A 25,836-nucleotide genomic window follows, 5' to 3' on the forward strand; every position below is an offset into this window, starting at 1 on the left:
ATTCTTAATCATAAATTATAATGGCATTGAGGACCTCTGGTTTCAGCTCTGACACGGAAAGGGCTTAAAAGCCAAAACTCCCATCCTTCAAGCACGAAATGATATGAACAAACTGAAAATAAACGACTTTCTGAAACCACCACAGAATTGAAGTCATAGGGCAAAACCCACTCCCAAATCTGGGTAACAGGCAAATACAGAGATTCACAGCTCAGATATGCTTACCTGAAATGGATGATGCTGGTGCCACAAACTGGTAAGTCCACCTAGACAGAAACTCTGATGAATTGCCAGAGACTGAGTATGGACTTGAGCGAGGGTCAGAAACTCCTCAGTTCAGTCGCTCAGTCATGTCCGACTCTTTGTGACTCCATGAATCAGAGCAGGCCAGGCCTCCCTGTCCATCACCAATTCCCAGAGTTCACTCAGATTCACTTTCATCGAATCAGTGATGCCATCCAGCCATCTCATCCTCTGTCGTCCCCTTCTCCTCCTGCCCCCAATCCCTCCCAGCATCAAAGTATTTTCCAATGAGTCACCTCTTCTCATGAGGTGGCCAAAGTACTGGAGTTTCATCTTTAGCATCATTCCTTCCAAAGAAATTCCAGGGCTGATCTCCTTCAGAATGGACTGGTTGGATCTCCTTACAGTCCAAAGAACTTTCAAGAATCTTCTCCAAAACCGCAGTTCAAAAATATCAATTGTTCAGCACTCAGCTTTTTTCACAGTCCAACTCTCACATCCATACATGACTACTGGATAAACCATAGCCTTGGCTAGACGGACCTTAGTCGGCAAAGTAATGTCTCTGCTTTTGAATACACTATCTAGGTTGGTCATAACTTTTCTTCCAAGGAGTAAGCGTCTTTTAGTTTCCTGGCTGCAGTCATCATCTGCAGTGATTTGGAGCCCCAAAAAATAAAGTCTGACACTGTTTTCACTGTTTCCCCATCTATTTCCCATGAAAAGATGGGACCGGATGCCATGATCTTCATTTTCTGAATGTTGAGCTTTAAGCCAACTTTTTACTCTCCTCTTTCACTTTCATCAAGAGGCTATTCAGTTCCTCTTCACTTTCTGCCATAAGGGTGGTATCATCTGCATATCTGAGGTTCTTGATATTTCTCCTGGCAATCTTGATTCCAGCTTGTGTTTCTTCCAGTCCAGCATTTCTCATGATGTACTCTGCATATAAGTTAAATAAACAGGGTGACAATAAACAGCCTCGAGGTGCTCCTTTTCCAATTTGGAACCAGTGTGTTGTTCCATGTCCAGGTCTAACTGTTGCTTCCTGACCTGCATACAGATTTCTCAAGATGCAGGTCAGGTGGTCTGGTATTCCCATCTCTCTCAGAATTTTCCACAGGGTATTGTGATCCACACAGTCAAAGGCTTTGGCAGAGTCAATAAAGCAGAAATAGATGTTTTTCTGGAACTCTCTTGCTTTTTCCATGATCCAGCGGATGTTGGCAATTTGATCTCTGGTTCCTCTGCCTTTTTTAAAACCAGCTTGAACATCAGGAATTTCATGGTTCACATATTGCTGAAGCCTGGCTTGTAGAATTTTGAGCATTACTGGCATGTGAGATGAGTGCAATTGTGTGGTAGTTTGAGCATTCTTTGGCATTGCCTTTCTTTGGGATTGGAATGAAAAAGAACTTTTCCAGTCCTGTAGCCACTGCTGAGTTTTCCAAATTTGCTGACATAATGAGTGCAGCACTTTCACAGCATCATCTTTCAGGATTTGAAATAGCTATACTGGGATTCCATCGCCTCTACTAGCTTTGTTCATAGGTATGCTTTCTAAGGCCCACTTGACTTCACATTCCAGGATGTCTGGCTCTAGATGAATGATCACACCATCATGATTATCTGGGCCGTGAAGATCTTTTTTGTACAGTTCTTCTGTGTATTCTTGCCACCTCTTCTCAATATCTTCTGTCCTTCATCGAGCCCATCTTTTCATGAAATGTTCCCTTGCTATCTTTAATTTTCTTGAAGAGATCTCTTGTCTTTCCCATTCTGTTCTTTTCCTCTATTTCTTTGCATTGATCGCTGAGGAAGGCTTTCTCATCTCTTTTTGCTATTCTTTGGAATTCTACATTTAGATGCTTATATCTTTCTTTTTCTCCTTTGCTTTTCACTTATCTTCTTTTCACAGCTATTTGTAAGGCGTCCCTAGATAGCCATTTTGCTTTTTTGCATTTCTTCTCCATGGGGATGGTCTTGATCCCTGTCTCCTGTACAATGTCATGAGCCTCATTTCATAGATCATCAGGCACTCTATCTATCAGATCTAGGCCCTTAAATCTATTTCTCACTTCCACTGTATAATCATAAGGGATTTGATTAAGGTCATATCTGAATGATCTAGTGGTTTTCCCTACTTTCTTCAATTTGAGTCTGAATTTGGTAATAAGGTGTTCATGATCTGAGCGATAGTCAGCTCCTGGTCTTGTTTTTGTTGACTGTATAGAGCTTCTCCATCTTTTGCTGCAGAGAATATAATCAATCTGATTTCGGTGTTGACCATCTGGTGATGTCCATGTGCAGAGTCTTCTCTTGTGTTGTTGGAAAAGGGTGTTTGCTATGACCAGTGTATTTTCTTGGCAAAGCTCTATTAGTCTTTGCCCTGCTTCATTCTGCATTCCAAGGCCAAATTTGCCTGTTACTCCAGGTGTTTCTTGACTTCCTACTTTTGCATTCCAGTCCCCTATAATGAAAAGGACATTTTTTCTGTGTGTTAGTTCTAAAAGTTCTTGTAGGTCTTCATAAAACCGTTCACCTTCAGCTTCTTCAGTGTTACTGATTGGGGCATAAGCTTGGATTACTCTGATTTTGAAAGGTTTGCCTTGGAAAAGAACAGAGATCATTCTGTTGTTTTTGAGACTGCATCCAAGTACTGCGTTTCGGACTCTTTTGTCGACCATGATGGCTACTCCATTTCTTCTAAAGGATTCCTGCACACAGTAGTAGATATAATGGTCATCTGAGTTAAATTCACCCGTTCCAGTCCATTTTAGTTAGCTGATTCCTAGAAGGTCGACGTTCACTCTTGCCATCTTCTGTTTGACCACTTCCAATTTGCCTTGATTCATGGACTTGACGTTCCAGGTTATGCAGTATTGCTCTTACAGCATCGGACCGTGCTTTTATCACCAGTTACATCCACAGCTGTTTTTTTTTTTTTTTTTTTTTTTTTTTTTTTTTTTTTTTTTTTTTTTTTTTTTTGCTTTGGCTCCATCCTTCATTCTTTCTGGAGTTATTTCTTCACTGATTTCCAGTAGCATATTGGGCACCTACTGACCTGGGCAGTTCCTCTTTCAGTATCCTATAATTTTGCCTTTTCATACTGTTCAGAGACTGCAAAATTTAGGAAGGCCTCCATGATTTCTTGGAGTCCAGGATCCCGTCAGATTCTCATAGTGAAGAGTCAAGAAACATCCTTTCAAGTCACTGGCAGGAGGAAGAGGAAATTAGAAATGCTTCTAAAAGCCACAGCCCAGGAACACATTAAAAGACAGATTTAATGAGACAGAAGAGCCTTGATGTCCCCATACTTTATAGCAAGAAGAGGTAAGAAAGCCTTCTTCAGTGATCAATGCAAAGAAAAAGGAAAGTAATGGGAATAGAATGGGAAAGAATAGAGTTCTCTTCAAGATAAATCAGAGATATGAACAGAACATTTTATGCAAAAAATGAGAACAGTGAAAGACAGAAACTGTATGGACCTAACAGAAGCAGAAGATATTAAGAAAAAGTGACAAGAATACGCAGATGAACTATACAAAAAGATCTTAATGACTCAGATAACCATGATGATGTGATCACTCACCTAGAGCCAGACATCTGGGAAAGTGAACTCAAGTAGGTCTTAGGAACCATCACTACAAACAAAGCTAGTGGAGATGATGGAATTCCAGTTGAGCTACTTCATGTCCTAAAAGATGATGCTGTGAACGTGTTGTACTGAATATGCCAGCAAATTTTGAAAACTCAGCAGTGGCCACAGGACTGGAAAATCTCAGTTTTCATTCCAATCACAAAGAAGGGCAAAGCCAAAGAATGTTCAATGTACTGAACAACTGCACTCATCTCACATGCTACCAAAGTAAATCTCAAAATTCTCCAAGTGAGGCTTCAACAGTACATGAACCAATAACTTCTAGATTTTCAAGGTAAATTGAGAAAAGGCAGAGAACCAGAGACCCAGTTGCCAACATCATTCGGATCATAGAAAACGAAAGAGAATTTCAGAAATATGTATATTTCTTCTTCATTGATTAAGCCAAAACCTTTGACTGTGTGGATCACACCAAAATGTGGAAAATTCTTAAAGAAATGAGAATATCGGACCATCTTACCTGCCTCCTGAGAAATCTACATGCAGGTCAAAAAGCAACAGTTAGAACTGCTTAAGATTCAAGTTAGGAAGAAAAGGGAATGACAGAGTATGGAATGATTCGATGGCATCACTGGCTCGATGGACATGAGTTTGAGCAAGCTCCGAGTGTTGGTGATAGACAGGGAGACTGGCATGCTGCAGTCCATGGGATTGCAAACAGTTAGACACGACTGAGCAACTGAACTGAACTTCTCACCCAATCAACAATACTCAAATTTATAATTTGCTGCTGTTATTTAAGAAGGTATTATTAGGGAAACCTAAAGACAGTAGAAGAGAGAAATTCAAGGACAGAACTAGTGGACCTTGAAGCCTCTGGCAGCTATATCAATAGGAAACCTTAAATAAGCCCAACTCATAATCAGATTAACATGAAACCTGGTAATTTTTAAATTTACCAGAGCCTTGAGATCTTGTAAAACCGTTATTATTAAATAAATCCCACCATGTTTTGTGGTCTGAGAAACAGCCTACAGCAAAGTGTCACTCTTTCCCTTATGAGCTAGCTAAGATTTGTAGGTCATCCCCTTATTTACCTAGAACTCAGGCACAGACCTCCAATTTCACATTGTCTTATAAATGATTAATTAGCTGAACTGTTTGCCCCAGTGATTTGTGAGAACTGTAACTTGAACAAATTTTAAAGTTTCTCTTCTGTTTCTATGGTTCTGAACTTTAACTCACCCCTAAGTTTAAACAAATATTGGGATGCCTAAACAAATGACAAATGAACCTTGGAGCAACACTCCCAAATGGATCCCTCTTGAGAATGTGTGGACTGTCAGGAAAAACATTTCTGACTCTAGTTTCCTATCACAGCATCTTATGAACCTGGACATCTTATGAACTGTTTGTTCATGCCACTGGTTCACGTCACTCTTCCATGAACAATTCTTTCTAGCCGTGTTAACTCCTCGTTACAAAAATAAAATTCCTTTCTGGCTGACTAGGAGACACTTTCAGATTTTGTTCATTATACACATTGTAATCATCTTTTCAAGTCAACTCCCTCATTACTTTAGAGCATATTTGTTTTTTATCCAACAAAGCTTGCAATAAAGGGCAATTTATAAACCTCAGTCCCTGTCACGGTTACCTTTATTTGTCAACTTGGCTGAGCCATAGTGCCTAGATATGTGGTCACATATGTTAAGTGCATGTAACTATCAGCACAGCCAAGATGCAGAGCTATTTCGTCACCAAAAAGCACTTTTTGTGCTTCTCTTTTATACATTCACTACCCCCTGCATCCTGATACTATGGGAGAACTTAAAGTAGAAGAGTGGAAGGATCTGAGAGCAGTCAACTGGATCAAGGACATAGCTTATCCAACTTTGGGTGCTCTAGAAGCCTTAGACAAAGAAAGTGACCCGTGAATGTATATTTTTTATTTGTTTCATTTTTATGGTCATTATTTTTAGAGTAGTTTTAGATTCACAGCAAAATTGTGGGGCAGGTGCAGACATTTCCCATATATTCCCTGTGTCCACACATGTATAGCCTTCTCCATTCTCAGCATTTTCTCCAAGATGGCAGAGTAGAAGGATGTGTGCTCAACTTCTCCTGCAAGAACTCCAAAATTACAACTCGCTGCTGAACAATGGTCAACAGGAGAATGTTGGATCCCACCAAAAAAAGATACCCTACATCCAAGCACAAAGAATAAGCCCCAGCAAGATGATAAGAGGGTCAAAGGCACGTTTAGAATCAAACCCCATACCCACCAGAGACTCTCTGGGGGCTCAAACAAACCTTGTGTGCACCAGGACCCAGAGCATCCACAGAGACTGAGACAAAACTGTGTTTGAGTGTCTCCTGTAGAGGTACTGGTCAGCAGTGGACTGCTGTGGGGGCAGGGGCTCTCATTGCAGTAAACCTGGTTATGGCATAAGCTCTCTTGGAGGAGGTCACCATTAACCCCACAATACAGTTGCCAGAACTTACACAGGACTGAGGAAACAGACTCTTGGAGGGCACAACAGAATCTTGCATGGGCCAGGACTCAGAAGAAAGGAGCAGTGACCCAACAAGAGACTGACCCAAACTTGTCGCTGAACTCCCAGGCGTCTCCAGTGGAGGCATGGGTCAGATGTTGCCTGTGACAGGGTTGGGGGCAGTGAGTGAAACAGTGTCTGCATGGCACCTTTTGAAGAAGGTTTCCATTATCTTCTTTACCTCTAGGATAGTTTGGCCTCAGGTCAAATGACAGGGAGGGAACACAACCTTACCCATCAACAGAAGATTGGGTTAAAGATTTACTGAGCATGGCCTGGCTCATCTGAGCAAGACCCAGTTTCTCTCTCAGTGAGTCTCTCCCATCAGAAAGATTCCATAAGCCTCTTATACTTCTCCATCTGAGGGCAGACAGAATGAAACCCACACTTGCACAAAACTAACCAATCTGATCACATGGACCACAGCCTTGCCTAACTTAATGAAACTACGAGCCAGGCTGTGTAGGGCCACCCATGACAGACAGGTCATGGTGGAAAGCTCTGACAAAACAAGGTCCACTGGAGAAAAGGAATGGCAAACCTCTTCAATATTCTTGCCTTGAGAACCCCATGAACAGTATGAGAAGGCAAAAAGACAGGACACTGAAAGATAAACTCCCCAGGTTGGTAGGTGTCCAATATGCTACTGGAGATCAGTGGAGAACTAACTTCAGAAAGAATGAGGAGATGGAGCCAAAGCAAGAACAATACCCATGTGTGGATGTGACTGGTGATGAAAGTAAAGGCCAATGCTGTAAAGAGCAATATTGAATAGGAACATGGATTGTTAGTTCCAGGCAAATTGGAAGTGATCAAAGAGGTGATTCAAGAGTGAACATCAACATTTTAGGAATCAGCAAACTAAAATGGACTGGAATGGGTGAATTTAAATCAGATGACCATTATATCTACTACTGTGGGTAAGAATCCCTTAGAAGAAATGGAGTAGCCATCATAGTCAATAAAAGAGCTCAAGATGCAGTACTTGGATACAGTCTCAAAAACGACAGAATGATCTCTGTCCGTTTCCAGTGCAAGCCATTCAATATCACAGTAATCCAAGTCTATGCCCTGATTAGTAATGCTGAAGAAGTTGAACTTGAACAGTTCTCTGAAGACATACAAGATGTTCTAGAACATTCAAAAATGATGTTGGTTTCATAATACGGGACTGGAATGCAAAAGTAGGAAGCCAAGTGATACCTGGAGTAACAGGCAAATTTGGCCTTGGAATACCAAATGAAGCAGGGCAAAGGCTCGCAGAGTTTTGCCAAGAGAATGCACTGCTCATATAAAACAGCCTTTTCCAACAACACAAAAGACTCTACACATAGACATCAACAGATGCTCAATACCAAAATCACATTGATTATATTCTTTGCAGTCAAAGATGGAAGAGCTCTATACTGTCAGCACGAACAAGACAGGGAGCTAACTATGGCTCTGATCAGGAATTCCATATTGCCAAATTCAGACTAAAAATCAAGAAAGTATGGAAAACCAGTAGACCACAGAGGTATGACCTAAATCAAATCATTTATGATTATTCAAAGAATTAGATCTGATAGACAGAGTGCCTGAAGAATGCTGAATGGAGTTTTGTGACATTGTACATGAGGCAGTGATCAAGACCATCCCCAAGAAAAGAAATGCAAAATGGTGAAATGGGTGTCTGAGGAGGCCTTACAAAAAGCTGAAAAAAGAAGAGAAGTGAATGACAACGAAGAAAAGGAAAGATATACCCATTTGAATGCAGAGTTTGAATGAATAGTGAGGAGAGGTAACAAAGCCTTCCATAGTGATCAATGCAAAGAAATAGAAGAAAGAAATAGAATGGGAAGACTAGAGATCTCATCAATAAAATTAGAGTTAGGAACAGAACATTTCATGCAAAGACAGGCACAATAAAGGAAAGAAATTGTATGGACTTAATAGAAGCAGAAGATATTAAGAAGACGTGGCAAGAATACACAGAAGAACTATACAAAAAAGAACTTCATGTCCCAGATAAACAAGACGGCATGATCACTCACCTGGAGCCAGGCATCCTGGATTACGAAGTCAAGTGGGCTTTACGAAGGATCACTATGAACAAAGCTAGTGGAGATGATGGAATTCCAGTTGATCTATTTCAAATCCTAAAAGATGATGTTGTGAAAGTGCTGCACTCAATATGCCAGCAAATTTGGAAAACTTAGCAGTGGCCACAGGACTGGAAAATGTCAGTTTTCATTCCAATACCAAAAAAAGGCAATGTCAAAGTATGTTCAAACTACTGCACAAAAGTGCTCATCTCACACCCTGGCAAATTAATGCTCAAAATTAATCAAGCCAGGCTTCAACAGTATGAGAACTGTGAACTTCCAGATGTGCAAGCTGGATTTAGAAAAGGAAGAGGAAACAGAGATCAAATTGCCAACATCTGTTGGATCATCAAAAAGCAAGAGAGTTCCAGAAAAACATCTACTTCTGCTTTATTGTCCATGCCAATTCCTTTGACTACGTGGAACACAGCAAACTGTGGAAAATTCTGAAAGCAATGGGAATACCAGACAACCTGACCTGTCTCATTAAACATCTGTATGCAGGTCAAGAAGCAACAGTTGCCTTTTTTCAGCTTTTTGTAAGGCCTCCTCAGACACCCATTTCACCATTTTGCATTTCTTTTCTTGGGGATGGTCTTTCCAAATTGGGAAAGGAGTACATCAAGGCTGTATATTTCCACCCTGCTTATGTAACTTATATGCAGACTACATAAAGAGAAATCCTGGGTTGGATGAAGCACAAGTGGGAATCAAGATTGCTGGGAGAAATATCAATAATCTCAGATATGCAGATGACACCACCCTTATGCCAGAAAGCAAAGAAGAACTAAAGAGCCTCTTGATGAAAGTGAAAGAGGAGAGTGAAAAAGTTGGCTTAAAGCTCAACATTCAGAAAACTAAGATCATGGCATCTGGTCCCATCAGTTCATGGGAAAGAAATGGGGAAACAATTGAAAGAGTGACAGACTATTTTCTGGGCTCCAAAATCACTGTAGGTGGTGACTGCAGCCATGAAATTAAAACACTTGCTCCTTGGAAGAAAAGTTATGACAAACCTAGACAGCATATTAAATAGCAGAGATATTACTTTGCCAATAAAGGTCCATCTAGTCAAAGATATGATTTTTCCAATAGTCACATATGGATGTGAGTTTTTGACTGTAAATAAAACTGAGCACCTAAGAATTGATGCTTTTGAGCTGTTGTATTGGAGAAGATTCTTGAGAGTCTCTTGGACTGCAAAGAGTTCCAACCAGTCCATCGTAAAGGAAATCAGTCCTGAATGTTCACTGGAAGAACTGATGCTGTAGCTGAAACTCAAATACTTTGGTCACCTATGTGAAGACCTGACACATTGGAAAAGACCCCGTTGCTCAGAAAAATTGAAGGCATGAGGAGAAGGGGTTGAAAGAGGATTAGATGGTTGGATGGCAGCACCGACTCTATGGACAGTGAACTCTGGGAGTTGGTGATGGACAGGAAGGCCTGGGATGTTGCAGTCCATGGGGTTGCAAAGGGCCAGACATGACAGAGCAACAGAACTGAACTGATTCTCAATACCCACTACAAGTGTGGTGCATTTGTTCCTATTGATGAATCTGCATTGGTAGATCATATTCACCTGAATTACTTAATCTACATTAAGGTTCTTCTTGGTATTGCATAGTCCATGGATTTGGCCTCCTTTATAATGACATATATCCATCATTATAGTATCATACAATCTAATTTAACTGACCTAAAAATTTTCTGTAGTCTGCCTATTCATCCCTCCCCACCCCTCTGTCACCACTGATCTTTTCATTCTTTAGACTTTTCCCTTTTTCATAATGCTCTATAGTTGGAATCATACAGTTGGTAACCCTTTCACATTGACTTGTTTCACCTAGTAATATGCATTTAAGATTTCCCCATGTCTTTCATGGATTCATTGTTCATTATTTTTTAGAACTGATTGATATTTCATTATTCGAAAGTACTACAGTTTATCCTTTCACCTACTGAAGGACCTCTTGATTGCCTTCAAGTTTTCACAATTAAGAATAAGTTTTTCACAAATGTTTGTATATAAATTATTTTTTTATGGACTTAAGTTTTCAACTTCTTGGGATAAATACCAATGAGCACAATTACTTGACTGTATGTTAAACATATGCTTTGTTTTTTTAAGAAACACAAGACTGTCTTCTAAGGTGGCTGTATTGTGTTGCATTTTCACCTATAGTGAATAAGACTGTTGGATTCTGGGAAAAGGTGAGGGTGGGATGATTTGAGGGAATCTCATTGAAACATTATATTACCACATGTGAAATAGGTGACCAGTCCAAGTCTGATGCATGAAGCAGGGCACTCACAGCTGGTACACTGGACATCCCAGAGGAATGGGTTGGGGAGTTAGGTGGGAGGTATTTTGGGACAGGGACACAGGTACATCCATGCTGATTCATGTCAATATATGGCAAAAACCACCACTGTATTGTAAAGTAATTAGCCTTCAATTAAAATAAATAAATTATTTTTTTAAGTGCTTATTGTTTTACATCCTTAATTCACATCCTTTGGTAAAGTCAGTGTTTTGGATTTTGGTCATTCTATTAAGTGTGTAATGGTATCTACTGTTGTGCTACTTTGCATTTCTCTGATATATACCCTGATGTGGAGTATCTTTTCATATGTTTTATTTCCCCTTCTAAATATCTTCTTCAGCAGAGTGTCTGTTAAGATTTTGGTTCATTTTGTAATCAGATTTTTTTTTAATTTTTATTTTTACTTTATTTTACTTTACAATACTGTATTGGTTTTGCAATACATTGACATGAATCCTCCACGGGTGTATATGAGCTCCCAAACATGTATCCCCCTCCCACCTCCCACCCCACATCATCCCTCCGGATCATCCCCGTGCACCAGCCCCAAGCATCCTGCATCCTGCATCGAACATAGACTGGCAATTTGTTTCTTACATGATAGTATACATGTTTCAATGCCATTCTACCAAATCATCCCACCCTCTCCCTCTCCCTCAGAGTCCAAAAGTCCGCTCTACACATCTGTGTTTCTTTTTCTGTCTTGCATACAGGGTCATCATTACCATCTTTCTAAATTCCATATATATGTGTTAGTATACTGTATTGGTGTTTTTCTTTCTGGCTTACTTCACTCTGTATAATCGGCTCTAGTTTCATCCATCTCAACAGAACTGATTCAAATGTATTCTTTTTAATGGCTGAGTAATACTCCATTGTGTATATCTACCACAGCTTTCTTATCCATTCATCTGCTGATGGACATCTAGGTTGTTTCCATGTCCTGGCTATTATAAATAGTGCTGCGATGAACATTTGGGTACATGTGTCTCTTTCAATTCTGGTTTCCTCGGTGTGTATGCCCAGCAGTGGGATTGCTGGGTCATAAGGCAGTTCTATTTGCAATTTTTTAAAGGAATCTCCACACTATTCTCCATAGTGGCTGTACTAGTTTGCATACTGTTGAGTTTGAAGGGTTCTCTGTATATTTTAGATAATAGTCCTTTATCAAATGTGTATTTTTTTTTCAACTATTTTCTCCCAGTCTGTGGCTTGTCTTCTCATGGTCTGAACATTGTATTTCATGGAAAGTGAAGTCGCTCAGTTGTGTCAGACTCTTTGAGGCCACATGGACTATAGCTTATCAGGCTCCTCTGTCCATGGGATTTTCCGAGTGCTAGAGTGGATTGCCATTTCCTTCTCCAGGGGATCTTCCTGACCCAGGAATCGAACTCGGGTCTCCCGCATTGCAGCAGATGCTTTACCATCTGAGCCACCAGAGAATCCCCTGTATTTCATAGAACAGAAGTTTTTCACTTTAATGAAGTCCAGCTTATCAATTACTTCTTTCAAGGTTCATGAAATATATGTAATATAATATAGTCCATAACATCTTATCAGAAAACCTGAATGAATGTTTTGGTCTGTCTACCTGGAGAACGCTGATTACCATATTCCATATTACCGAATATATCATCTAGATTTCAACAAAACAGTACAAAGCACCCTAAAAGGTAAGACCAAAACACAGTCTAATGAGACTAATAAATCATCACAATAAGATTCAGGTATGATACAGATTTTGGAATTATCAGATAGGGAATTTAAAATAACTTTAATTTAAATGTTAAGGGCTTTAATAGAAAAAGTGGAAAGTGTGCAAGAATATATGAGCAATGTTAGTAGAAAGATGGAAATGCGAAGAATATCTTAAAAGAAAATGACAGAAATCCAGCATACTATAATAGAAATGAATAGTAGCACTGATGGACACATAAATAAATTGAACAGGGCCAAGGAAAATATTAGTAAGCTTAAAGATGCATCAATAAAGAATCTTTTTAAACTGAAATGCAAAGAAAAAAAATAAGAGAACAGAACATCCAAGAACTCTGGGATAATTTCAAAAAATATAACATACACACAATTAGAATATTAGAAGTGGAGAATGGAGCAGAAGAAATAATTGAAGTAATATTGGCTGAGAACATTCCAAAATTAATGACAAACACTCTTCCAAAAACACAAGAGAAGACTCTACACATGGACTTCACCAGATGGTCAACACTGATATCAGATTGATTATATTCTTTGCAGCCAAAGAAGGAGAAGCTCTATACGGTCAACAAAAACAAGACCAGGAGCTGACTGTGGCTCAGATCATAAACTCCTTATTACCAAATTCAGACTGAAATTGAAGAAAGTAGGGAAAACCGCTAGAACATTCAGGTATGATCTAAATCAAATCACTTATGATTATACAGTGGAAGTGAGAAATAGATTTAAGGGCCTAGATCTGATAGACAGAGTGCCTGATGAACTACGGAATGAGGTTCGTGACATTGTACAGAAGACAGGGATCAAGACCATCCCCATGGAAAAGAAATGCAAAAAAGCAAAATGGCTGTCCGGGGAGGCCTTACAAGTAGCTGTGAAAAGAAGAGAAGCAAAAAAGCAAAGGAGGAAAGGAAAGATATAAGCATCTGAATGCAGAGTTCCAAAGAATAGCAAGAAGAGATAAGAAAGCCTTCCTCAGTGATCAATGCAAAGAAATAGGGGAAAAGAACAGAATGGGAAAGACTAGAGATCTCTTCAAGAAAATTAGAGATACCAAGGGAACACTTCACGCAAAGATGGGCTCGATAAAGGACAGAAATAGTATGGACCTAACAGAAGCAGAAGATATTAAGAAGAGGTGTCAAGAATACACGGAAGAACTGTACAAAAAAGAGCTTCACGACCCAAATAATCATGATGATGTGATCACTAATCTAGAGCCAGACATCTTGGAATGTGAAGTCAAGTGGGCCTTAGAAAGAATCACTACGAACAAAACTAGTGGAGGTGATGGAATTCCAGTGGAGCTATTTCAACTCCTGAAAGATGATGCTGTGAAAGAGCTGCACTCAATATGCCAGCAAGTTTGAAAAACTCAGCAGTGGCTACAGGACTGGAAAAGGTCAGTTTTCATTCCAGTCCCAAAGAAAGGCAGTGCAAAAGAAAGCTCAAACTACCACACGATTGCACTCATCTCACACGCTAGTAAAGTAATGCTCAAAATTCTCCAAGCCAGGCTTCAGCAATGTTTGAACCGTGAACTCCCTGATGTTCAAGCTATTTTAGAAATGGCAGAGGAACCAGAGATCAAATTGCCAACATCCGCTGGATCATAGAAAAAACAAGAGAGTTCCAGAAAAACATCTATTTCTGCTTTATTGACTATTTCAAAGCCTTTGACTGTGTGGATCACAATAAACTGTTGAAAATTCTGAGAGAGATGGGAATACCAGACCACGTAACCTGCCTCTTGAGAAATCTGTATGCAGGTCAGGAAGCAACAGTTAGAACTGGACATGGAACAACAGACTGGTTCCAAATAGGAAAAGGAGTACGTGAAGGCTGTATAATGTCACCCTGCTTATTTGACTTATATGCAGAATACATCATGAGAAATGCTGAACTGGAAGAAACACAAGCTGGAATCAAGATTTCCATGAGAAATATCAATAACCTCAGATATGCAGATGACACCACCCTTATTGCAGAAAGTGAAGAGGAGCTAAAAAGCCTCTTGATGAAAGTGAAAGAGGAGAGTGAAAAAGTTGGCTTAAAGCTCAACATTCAGAAAACGAAGATCATGGCATCTGGTCCCATCACTGCATGGGAAATAGATGGGGAAACAGTAGAAACAGTGTCAGACTTTATTTTTTAGGACTCCAAAATCACTGCAGATGGTGATTGCAACCATGAAATTAAAAGACGCCTACTCCTTGGAAGAAACGTTATGATCAACCTAGATAGTATATTCAAAAGCAGAGATATTACTTTGACAACTAAGGTCCATCTAGTCAAGGCTATGGTTTTTCCTGTGGTCATGTATGGATGTGAGAGTTGGACTGTGAAGAAGGCTGAGCACCGAAGAATTGATGCATTTGAACTGTGGTATTGGAGAAGACTCTTGAGAGTCCCTTGGACTGCAAGGAGATCCAACCAGTCCATTCTGAAGGAGATCAACCCTGGGATTCCTTTGGAAGCAAAGATGCTAAAGCTGAAGCTCCAGTACTTTGGCCACCTCATGCCAAGTGTTGACTCATTGGAAAAGACTCTGATGCTGGGAGAGATTGGGGGCAGGAGGAGAAAGGGACGACCTAGGATGAGATGGCTGGATGGCATCACGGACTCGATGGACGTGAGTCTGAGTGAACTCCGGGAGATGATGATGGAGGCCTGGCGTGCTGTGATTCATGGGGTTGCAAAGAGTCACACACGACTGAGCGACTGAACTGAACTTAACTGAACTGAAACCACATGCAAAAAAAAAGAAAAAGCTTAGAGAATGCCAAGCAGGATAAAGTCCAATATTCCATACATATAGTTTTTATATGCTTATATATATATTATTATTATACATATTTAGAAGGATACCGTATGTATACATATGGCTGAGTCACATTGTTGTGCAGCAGAAACTAACACAACATCGTAAAGCAATTATATTTCAATAAGAAAGTACCATAAAAATAATACAATATTTAAGTTTGAGAAAACCAAAGATTAAGTGAATACTTGAAAGAAGTTAACGGGAGCCTAACCTATTGAGGAACAGGAACAAGAACTATACAGAGGACTTCTCATAAAAATACACACAAACAAAGGAAGAGAGTGAAGTATTAAAATATTTAAAGAAAATAGATACCAACCTAGTATTCTATATCCTGCAAAATAATTCTTTGAAAGTGAAGAGAAAATATAGTCTGATTCACTAAAAGAGAAGGAATTTATCTCCAACAGGTTTGTCCGGCTAGTAATGTTAAAAGTTCTTCGAGAAGAAAGATGATGTGGGTCATAAGTTTAGATCTATGCAAGGAAAGCAACAATCAGAGAAGGAATACATGAGGGGAAAATAAGATATTTTACTTCTTCTTCATTGATATTCTATATAACTGTTCAAAGTAATAACTATTATAATGGACAGGACAAAGAGTTGGTTACATCTGTTATGTTACCTTCATTATCCATGAAATGCTATAATGTTATCTGAAAAGTGAATTGGATCAGTAGGAAATGTATATTGCAAAGGCTTGGGAAACCACTAAATTATTCAGGAAGTTTATTAGACTTCAGTGGATGATGAAAAATTGAAATGAATTCAGGGCTAAATATCTAAATCACTAAAACATAGAGGAATTTTAAAAAGAACATGCAGCTAATGTTTAACCAAATGAAAGAGGAAAAGAAATCAATTTATGGAAAGGGAAAGAGATTTGTAAAATGATATGAGTATCTCCAGTCGGATACATGGATAAATAAAAAATAGACCTGTTTGCAACATTCATTCATAAAAAGAATAGCCCTAGCATTTAAGCCTTCTACATTACAAACACCAGCAGAACAGTGACCACAGGTGGCATAGGTGGGAATGAGACATAGTTGGTAATGGCAAAATGTGGTGTTAGCTTATTAAACTAATTGAAGAGAGTAGACAATTCAGAAAATACACATAAGAATGCATTAAAAATATTCAAAACTCCTACCTCCTGGTGAAAGTTTATTTTGTTTTGATTTCTTACTGTAAGCTTACTTAAAAACTGAGATGAATAGAAATTATGACACAGAATGTTCCTGTTTTGCATATTTTAAGATTTTCTACTTGGTCTGATTTGGTATTTCCCATTCAAAGCAACTATATTATGATCTCACGGCTCCCATGAAATAGTTTTACCTATTTTTATCGATGTAAATTTTTTTGTTTGTCTTTTTTTTTCTTTTTCATTTTGCTTTTTATTTGCAACTTGAAAGATGTTAAAGTCAGATAAAATAAGATCAAATTAATTTATCCATTCCAGAAATATTTACTGATTAACTACTTTGTGCCAAGTATTTTCCTGGGCACATCAATTGGGATAATAGAGAATAACTCCTGGTTTTGTGGAACTGTGTTGGAGAGAGTTAATATCTTACATGCTATGCAGCAGACTTTTACTTAATCCTCTTGATAATCATATATTTTTAAAATATTTTACATAAGGAACTGAAAACTAGATAAGTCAAATGACTTGGGAAGATCACATGTCTAAGTAAAAATTGGGCCAAGTTTATAACCTAATTTTCCCTTTGACTTTCTGGATAACTTCAGAAAAAGGCATTGTTCTTGCTACAGGAATGATGATGCTATATTTGAGGGAGGAAAATTTCTAAAAGCAAATGGAAAAATAACCAGTCAGAGCCCCAGTCCTGCCTGTTCAATTTTTTTTAGTATTTGATAGGCATCAATGATATCAGATAAATCTTTTCTCTTCCAGTATTTAAGGACAACATATCATCTTAGATGCCACAATTTGTATGAGGGTCAGAATATTTCAGGCACTTAGATCCAATGCTTTAGATGAGACTTTGTTTACAGATATCCTAACATAAATAGATGAATCTTTATAGTGCATCTTAAATCATAAGGGAAAGGCCCATAAGTTCAGTTCAGTTCAGTTCAGTCGCTCAGTCCTGTCCGACTCTTTGCAACCCCATGAATCTCAGCACTCCAGCCTCCCTGTCCATCACCAACTCTCGGAGTTTACTCAAACTCATGTCCATCGAGTCAGTGATGCCATCCAGCCATCTCATCCTCTGTTGTCCCCTTCTCCTCCTGCCCCCAAACCCTCCCAGCATCAGAGACTTTTCCAATGAGACAGCTCTTCCCATGAGGTGGCCAGAGTATTGGAGTTTCAGCTTTAGCATCAGTCCTTTCAATGAACACTCAGGACTGATCTCCTAGTTGGATCTCCTTACTGTCTAAGGGACTCTCAAGAGTCTTCTCCAACACCACAGTTCAAAAGCATCAATTCTTCGGTGCTCAGCTTTCTTCACAGTTCAACATCCATACAAGACCACTGGAAAAACCATAGCCTTGACTAGATGGATCTTTGTTGGCAAAGTAATATCTCTGCTTTTGAATATGCTATCTAGGTTGGTCATAACTTTCCTTCGAAGGAGTAAGCGTTTTTAATTTCAAGGTTGCAGTCACCATCTGCAGTGATTTTGGGGGCCCAAAAAATAAAGTCTGACACTATTTCCCCATCTATTTGCTATGAAGTGATGGGACTAGATGCCATGATCTTACTTTTCTGAATGTTGAGCTTTAAGACAACTTTTTCCACTCTCCTCTTTCAATTTCATCAAGAGGCTTTTTAGTTCCTCTTCACTTTCTGCCATAAGGGTGGTGTCATCTGCATATCTAAGGTTATTGATATTTCTCCCAGCAGTCTTGATTCCAGCTTGTGCTTCTTCCAGCCCAGCATTTCTCATGATGTACTCTGCATAGAAGTTAAATAAGCAGGGTGACAGTATACAGCCTTGATGTACTCCTTTTCCTATTTGGAACCAGTCTATTGTTCCATGTGCAGTTCTAACTGTTGGTTCCTGACCTGTATATACGTTTCTCAAGAGGCAGGTCAGGTGCTCTGGTATTCCCATCTCTCAGAATTTTCCACAGTTTATTGTGATCCACATAGTCGAGGGCTTTGGCATAGTCGATAAAAGAGAAATATATATTTTTCTGGAGCTCTCTTGCTTTTTCCATAATCCAGCTGATATTGTCAATTTGATCTCTGTTTCCTCTGCCTTTTCCAAAACCAGCTTGAACATCTGGAAGTTCTCGTTTCACATATTGCTGAAGCCTGGCTTGGAAAATTTGGAGCATTACTTGACTAGCATGTGAGATGAGTGCAATTGTGTGGTAGTTTGAGCATTCTTTGGGATTGGAATGAAAACTGACCTTTTCCAGTTCTGTGGCCACTTCCAGATTTTCCACATTTACTGGTATATTGAGTGCAGCACTTTCAAAGCATCATCTTTCAGGATTGGAATAGCTCAATTGGAATTCCATTGCCTCCTCTAGATTTGTTTTAGTTCTAGACCTAGAACTAGTTCTTTGTTCTAATTCTAGTTCTAGCTCTGTTCTAGACCATTATATCTACTACTATGGGCAGGAATCCCTTAGGAGAAATGGAGTAGCCATTATGGTCAAAAAAGAGTCTGAAATGCAGTACTTCGATGCAATCTCAAAAATGACAGAATTATCTCTGTTCGTTTCTAAGGCAAACAATTCAATATCACAGTAATCCAAGCCTATGCCCCAACAAGTAATACTGAAGAAGCTGAAGTTGAATGGTTCTATGAAGTCTTACAAGACCTTTTAGAACTAACACCCAAAAAAAGATGTCTTTTTCATTATAGGGGACTGAGATGCAAAAGTAGAAGATCAAGAAACACCTGGAGTAACAGGCAAATTTGTCCTTGGAATACAGAATGAAGCAGGGCAAAGACTAATAGAGTTTTGCCAAGAGAACGCACTGGTCATAGCAAATGCCCTCTTCCAACAACACAAGAGAAGACTCTACACATGGACATCACCAGATGGTCAACACCGAGATCAGATTGATTATATTCTTTGCAGCCAAAGATGGAGAAGCTCTATACAGTCAGCATAAACAAGACCGGGAGCTGACTATGGCTCAGATCATGAACTCCTTATTTCCAAATTCAAACTGAAATGGAAGAAAGTAAGGGAAACCATTAGACCATTCAGATATGACCTAAATCAAATTCCTTATGATTATACAGTGGAAGTGAGAAATAGTTTTAAGGGACTAGATCTGATAGATAGAGTGCCTGATGAATTATGGATGGAGGTTTGTGACATTGTACAGGAGACAGGGTCAAGACCATCCCCATGGAAAAGAAATGAAAAAAGCAAAATAGTTGTCTGGGGAGGCCTTACAAATAGCTGTGAAAAGAAGAGAAATGAAAAGCAAAAGAGGAAAGGAAAGATATAAACATCTGAATGCAGAGTTCCAAAGAATATCAAGGAGAAATAAGAAAGCCTTCCTCAGTGATCAATGCAAAGAAATAGAGGAAAAAGACAGAATGGGATTTCTATTTGCAATTTTTTAAGAAATCTCCACACTGTTCTCCATATTGGCTGTACTCTTTTGCATTCCCACCAACAGTGTAGGAGGGTTCCCATTTCTCCACACCCTCTCCAGCATTTATTGCTTGCAGATTTTTGGATTGCAGCCATTCTGACTGGTGTGAAATGGTACCTCATTGTGGTCTTGATTTGCATTTCTCTGATAATAAGTGACATTGAGCATCTTTTCATGTGTTTGTTAGCCATCCATATGTCTTCTTTGGAGAAATGTCTATTTAGTTCTTTGGCCCATTTTTGATTGGGTTGTTTATTTTTCTGGAATTGAGCTGCATAAGTTGCTTGTATATTTTGGAGATTAGTTGTTTGTCAGTTGCTTCATTTGCTATTATTTTCTCCCATTCAGAAGGTTATCTTTTCACCTTGCTTATAGTTTCCTTTGTTGTGCAGAAGTTTTTAATTTTAATTAGATCCCATTTGTTTATTTTTGCTTTTATTTCCAGTATTCTGGGAGGTGGATCATAGAGGATCCTGCTGTGATTTATGTCGGAGAGTGTTTTGCCTATAGAGACACAGATGTATAGAATGGACTTTTGGACTCTGAGGGAGAGGGAGAGGGTTGGGTGATTTGGGAGAATGGCATTGAAACATGTATACTATCATGTAAGAAACGAATCACCAGTCTACGTTCGATACAGGATACAGGATGCCTGGGGCTGGTGAATGGGGATGATCCAGAGAGATGATATGGGGTGGGAGGTGGGAGGGGGGTTCAGGATTGGGAAGTCATGTACACCCGTGGCGGATTCATGTCAATATATGGCAAAACCAATACAGTATTGTAAAGTAAAATAAAGTAAAAATAAAAATTAAAAAAAAGAAAACTACAGGCAATATCACTGATGAATATAGATGCAAAAATCCTTAACAAAATTAAAAAAAATAAAACATAATGGGAAAGGCTAGAGATCTCTTCAAGAAAATTAGAGTTACCACGGGAACATTTCATGCAAGGATGGGCTCGATAAAGGACAGAAACGGTATGGACCTAACAGAAGCAGAAAATATTAAGAAGAGGTGGCACGAATACACAGAAGAACTGTATGAAAAAGATCTTTACAACCAAGATAATCACGATGGTGTGATCACTCACCTAGAGCCAGACATCCTGGAATGTGAAGTCAAGTGGGCCTTAGAAAAACCACTGTGAACAAAGCTAGTGAAGGTGATGGAATTCTAGTGGGGCTATTTCAAATCCTGAAAGATGTTGCTGTGAAAATATATGAGAATGAAATAAAAATGTATCTTCTTATCATGTAAGGTCATGTTCTAATGAGAGAACAGTTTTTCTAATAATCTATACCTTTGGATGCATGTGTGTTCAGTCTTGTCTGACACTTTGTGACCCCATGGCCTGTAGCCTGCCAGGCTCCTGTGTCCATGGGTTCTCCAGGCAAGAATATTGGAGTGGGTTGCCATTTCCTACTCCAAGGAATCTTCCCAACCCAGAGATCAAACCCGCCTCTCTTGCATCTCCTGCATTTGGAGCATATTCTTTACCACTGTTCCACCTGGAAAGCATCACAATCCATCTCTTTGGAGTTATGTAATACATGAGTATTTTAGAATAATTATATAGCTTGTTATAATACAGATAAATGTATCTCTATTTTTCTATAATTTCCCTCTTTGGGGAGAGAATTCAGTTCAGTTCAGTTCAGTCGCTCAGTCGTGTCTGACTCTTTGTGATCCCATGAATGGAAGCACGCCACGCCTCCCTGTCCATCACCAACTCCCAGAGTTCACTCAGACTCATGTCCGTCGAGTCAGTGATGCCATCCAGCCATCTCATCCTCTGTTGCCACCTTCTACTCCTGCCCCCAATCCCTCCCAACATCAGAGTCTTTTCCAATGAGTCAACTCTTCGCATGAGGTGGCCGAAGTACTGGAGTTTCATCTTTAGCATCATTGCTTCCAAAGAAATCCCAGGGTTGATCTCCTTCAGAATGGACCGGTTGGATCTCTTTGCAGTCCAAGGGACTCTCAAGAGTCTTTTCCAACACCACAGTTCAAAAGCATCAATTCTTCAGCGCTCAGCTTTCTTCACAGTTCAACTCTCACATCCATACATGACCACAGGAAAAACCATAGCCTTGACTAGATGGGCCTTAGTCGGCAAAGTAATGTCTCTGCTTTTGAATATACTATCTAGGTTGGTCATAACGTTTCTTCCAAGGAGTAAGCATCTTTTAATTTCATGGCTGCAGTCACCATCTTCAGTGATTTTGTAGCCCAGAAAAATAAATTCTGACCCTGTTTCCACTGTTTCCCCATCTATTTCCCATGAAGGGATGGGACTGGATGCCATGATCTTCGTTTTCTGAATGTTGAGCTTTAAGCCAACTTTTTCACTCTCTTCTTTCACATTCATCAAGAGGCTCTTTAGTTCCTCTTCACTTTCTGCTATAAGGGTGGTGTCATCTGCATATCTGAGGTTATGTTGACTACACACTGTGATGGATATCAATAAACACTGCAAAAAAATAAGCCAAACTTTCCCAAAGCAGTTTTTATTTTGATCTCGATGTAGTCTCTTCTTTTTTATGTTTTGCTTCATATGGTTTACCTTAAATGATTTCCTTCACTCATATGGATTTAACTTCCTTACCTTATACTTCAGTAACTTCTGCTCTGAATTTTCTTCTGAGGTCTTTGACCGTATTTTTCAGCTATTACCTGGATTTCTCCATCTGAATGACACAGAGTCAGTTAAAACACAGTGGGACTGGAAGTATATTATCTTCTCCCATACAAGTGTATGTCCCTTCTTGTATTCACTTAAGCCTGTTAATTTCTTGACAATCTATACTCCATGTCCCAAGATAGATGAATAGTAGTCATCCTTATTTACTTACTCTCTCTAATCTCCCATTGTCAATATATCTTGTCAATTCCATTCTCATAACTCAAATGCACCCTCTCTAATACATCCACAAGGCTTTAGTACATGTTCTACTGGGAACTTTTGAAATATTAAACTATCGTAGTAATGATTTACCCACATGAGAACAACACTGCCACTGGAATAAGACATGCATTCCATTACTAATTCTTATAATTGACTATAATATAATCTGAATAATGAGGAATCTGAGGATGTAAGTGGAGTGACAGATAACAAAATTTTGTAGGTTCAGTGTATTATGTTTCACTGATAGCTTAGGTGGTAAAGAATCCACATGCAATGCAGGAGACCCCAGTTCAATTACTGGGTTGGGAAAATCCACTCGAAAAGGGATAGGCTACCCACTCCAGTATTCTTTGGATTCCCTTGTGGCTCAGCTGGTAAAGAATCTGCCTGCAATGCGGGAAATCTGGTTTTGATCCCTGGGTTGGGAGGATCCCCGGGAGAAGGGAAAGGCTACCCACTTCAGTATTCTAGCCTGGAGAATTTCATGGACTGTATAGTCCATGGGGTCACAAAGAGTCAGACATGACTGAGCAACTTTCACTCAGTGTATTACAGATTCTAGTGGTCAAAGAATGTTTTAGACTTTATTCTTTCCAGTAACCACAATTCTTCCACAACTCCTATATCCAAAAGGTAGGAGGTTATAGTTATGGAATAGGACTGTGAAATAGTTGTTGTTATTGTAAAGAATAAAGTCTTAGCATATGGCCATAGGAGTGACTGGGCTTCTCAGGTGGCACTGAGTGGAGAAGTTCCTGTAGAGTATGAAATGGCAACCCAATCCAGTATTATTTCCTGGAAAATTCCATGGACAGAGGAACCTGGATGGCTACAGTCCATGGGGCCACAAAGAGTCTGGCACTACTGAGAAACTGAACACACACATATGGAAATAATTAAGTAAGGAGTAGAAAACAAGTTCACTGGAGTAGAGGAAAAGGAGGTGAGAGGACAAGGGACTGGTTGGACCATCTTTGCTTATACTGAAATTGGCCATAATTAAGACAAGAGTTGTGTGTGAGAGATAGACAGCTAGCCAAGAGTCTGTAAATGCCTGCAACAGGAGGAGGGACAGTGGGGTCTGTGCTGTGAAAAGATGAGATATTTTGCAAATGGAGGCATTTGTGTTGATGGTGATAATTTCCAAGGTATCCAGAGAATGCCTTTCAGGAGTTGAGGGCAGGTCGGGCAAATCATCAGAAAATAAGATGCAGAATGCCCTTCAGAGTCCAGGAAATTAAGAATGAGTGACTCAGGTCTTGTGGCTTTTTTTCATAACTGTCATTAACATATGTAGAAAGCAGGAGGAAATATATATTTTTTTCTTTTTCATTCTGGTAAAAACATATAACTTTTAAACTCAGATTTTTAAGTGTACAGTGCACTCTTGCTAAATAGATGTACACTGTTGAACAGCAGACCTCTAGAAATTGTTCATATTTGTGCAAAACTCAATATCCATTGCACAGCAACTCCCCCAGATCCTGGAAACCACCATTCTACGATCTGCTCCTCCTAGTCTGACTTCTTTGGATAACATATAGATGAAATCATCCAGTATTTCTCCTTCGGTGACTGGTTTATTTCACATATAATGGCCTCAAGTTTCAACCAGTGTAGCACATGACAGGATTTCCTTTCCTTTCAAAGATGAATAATATTCTTTGTATGCATACCTCATACTTTTTTTTATCCATGCACCTGTCAGTGGGCATTTAGGTTATTTCCACTTAATGTCTGTTGTGAATAATGCTGCAATAAGCATGAGATTGCTTGTATCCATTCTAGGTCTTGATTTTACTTCCTTTAATAGATACCTAGAAGTGAGGTTGCTGGATAATATGGTTGTAGGTTTATTTAATTTTCTGAGGAAACTTCACACTACTTTCTCTAATGGCCACACCAATTCACATTCCCACTGTCAAAGCAGGAGAGTTCCCTTTCTCTGCACCCTCTTGGCAGAACTTACTATTGTTTGTCTTTTTGATGATAGCTATTCTGATGTGTGTGAGCTTCCTGGTGACTCAGGTTGGATCCTAGGTGGTGAAAATCCCCTGGGGAAGAGAATGGCTCCCCACTTCCAATATTCGTGACTGTAGAATTTCATGGACAGAGGGGCCTGGTGCGCTGTAGTCTATAGGATAGCAAAGAGTCAGACATAATCGAGAAACTGACACACACACACTAACATTCTGATGAGTGTGAGGTAATACCTCATCATGGATTTGATTTGCATTTCCCTGATGGTTTGTGATTTCAGGTGACTTCTCATGTGCCTTTTGGCCACTTGTATAACTTTGGAAAAAATTGTCTGTTTGGGCCCATATTTTAATCTGTTTGTTTTCTTGATGTTGAATTATATGAAGGTTTTTTTTTTTTTTATGAATCCCCCATTGCAAAAAATAAAAAAAAAAATTCATGCTTTTGAACTGTGGTGTTGGAGAAGACCATTGAGAGTCACTTGGACTGCAAGATCAAACCAGTCAATCCTAAAATAAATCAACCTTGAATATTCATTGGAAGGACTGATACTGAAGCTGAAACTCCAATACTTTGGCCACCTCATGGGAAGAGACAACTCATTAGAAAAGACCCTGATGCTGAGAAGGATTGAAGACAAGAGGAGAAGGGGATGACAGAGGATGAGATGGTTGGGTGGCATCACCAACTCAATGGACATGAGTTCAAGCAAGCTCTGGGAGACGGTGATGGGCAGGAAATCCTGGCGTGCTGCAGTCTGTGGGTCACAAAGATTCGGATAGGACTGAGTGACTGAACAACAACAGCAACAACCCCTCATCATATGTAGGATTTGTAAATCCTTTCTCTATTTCTGTAGGTTGCTTTTTCACTTCGTTTTTTTTTTTTTAATTGAAATATAGTCGACCTACAATACTATATAACAGTATATAGCATAGTGATTCAGTTTTTTGTAGATTATACTCCATTTAAATTTATTACAAAACAGTGGCTATA

Source organism: Capricornis sumatraensis, chromosome X (genome assembly GCF_032405125.1).
Source record: "Capricornis sumatraensis isolate serow.1 chromosome X, serow.2, whole genome shotgun sequence".
NCBI lineage: Eukaryota > Metazoa > Chordata > Mammalia > Artiodactyla > Bovidae > Capricornis > Capricornis sumatraensis.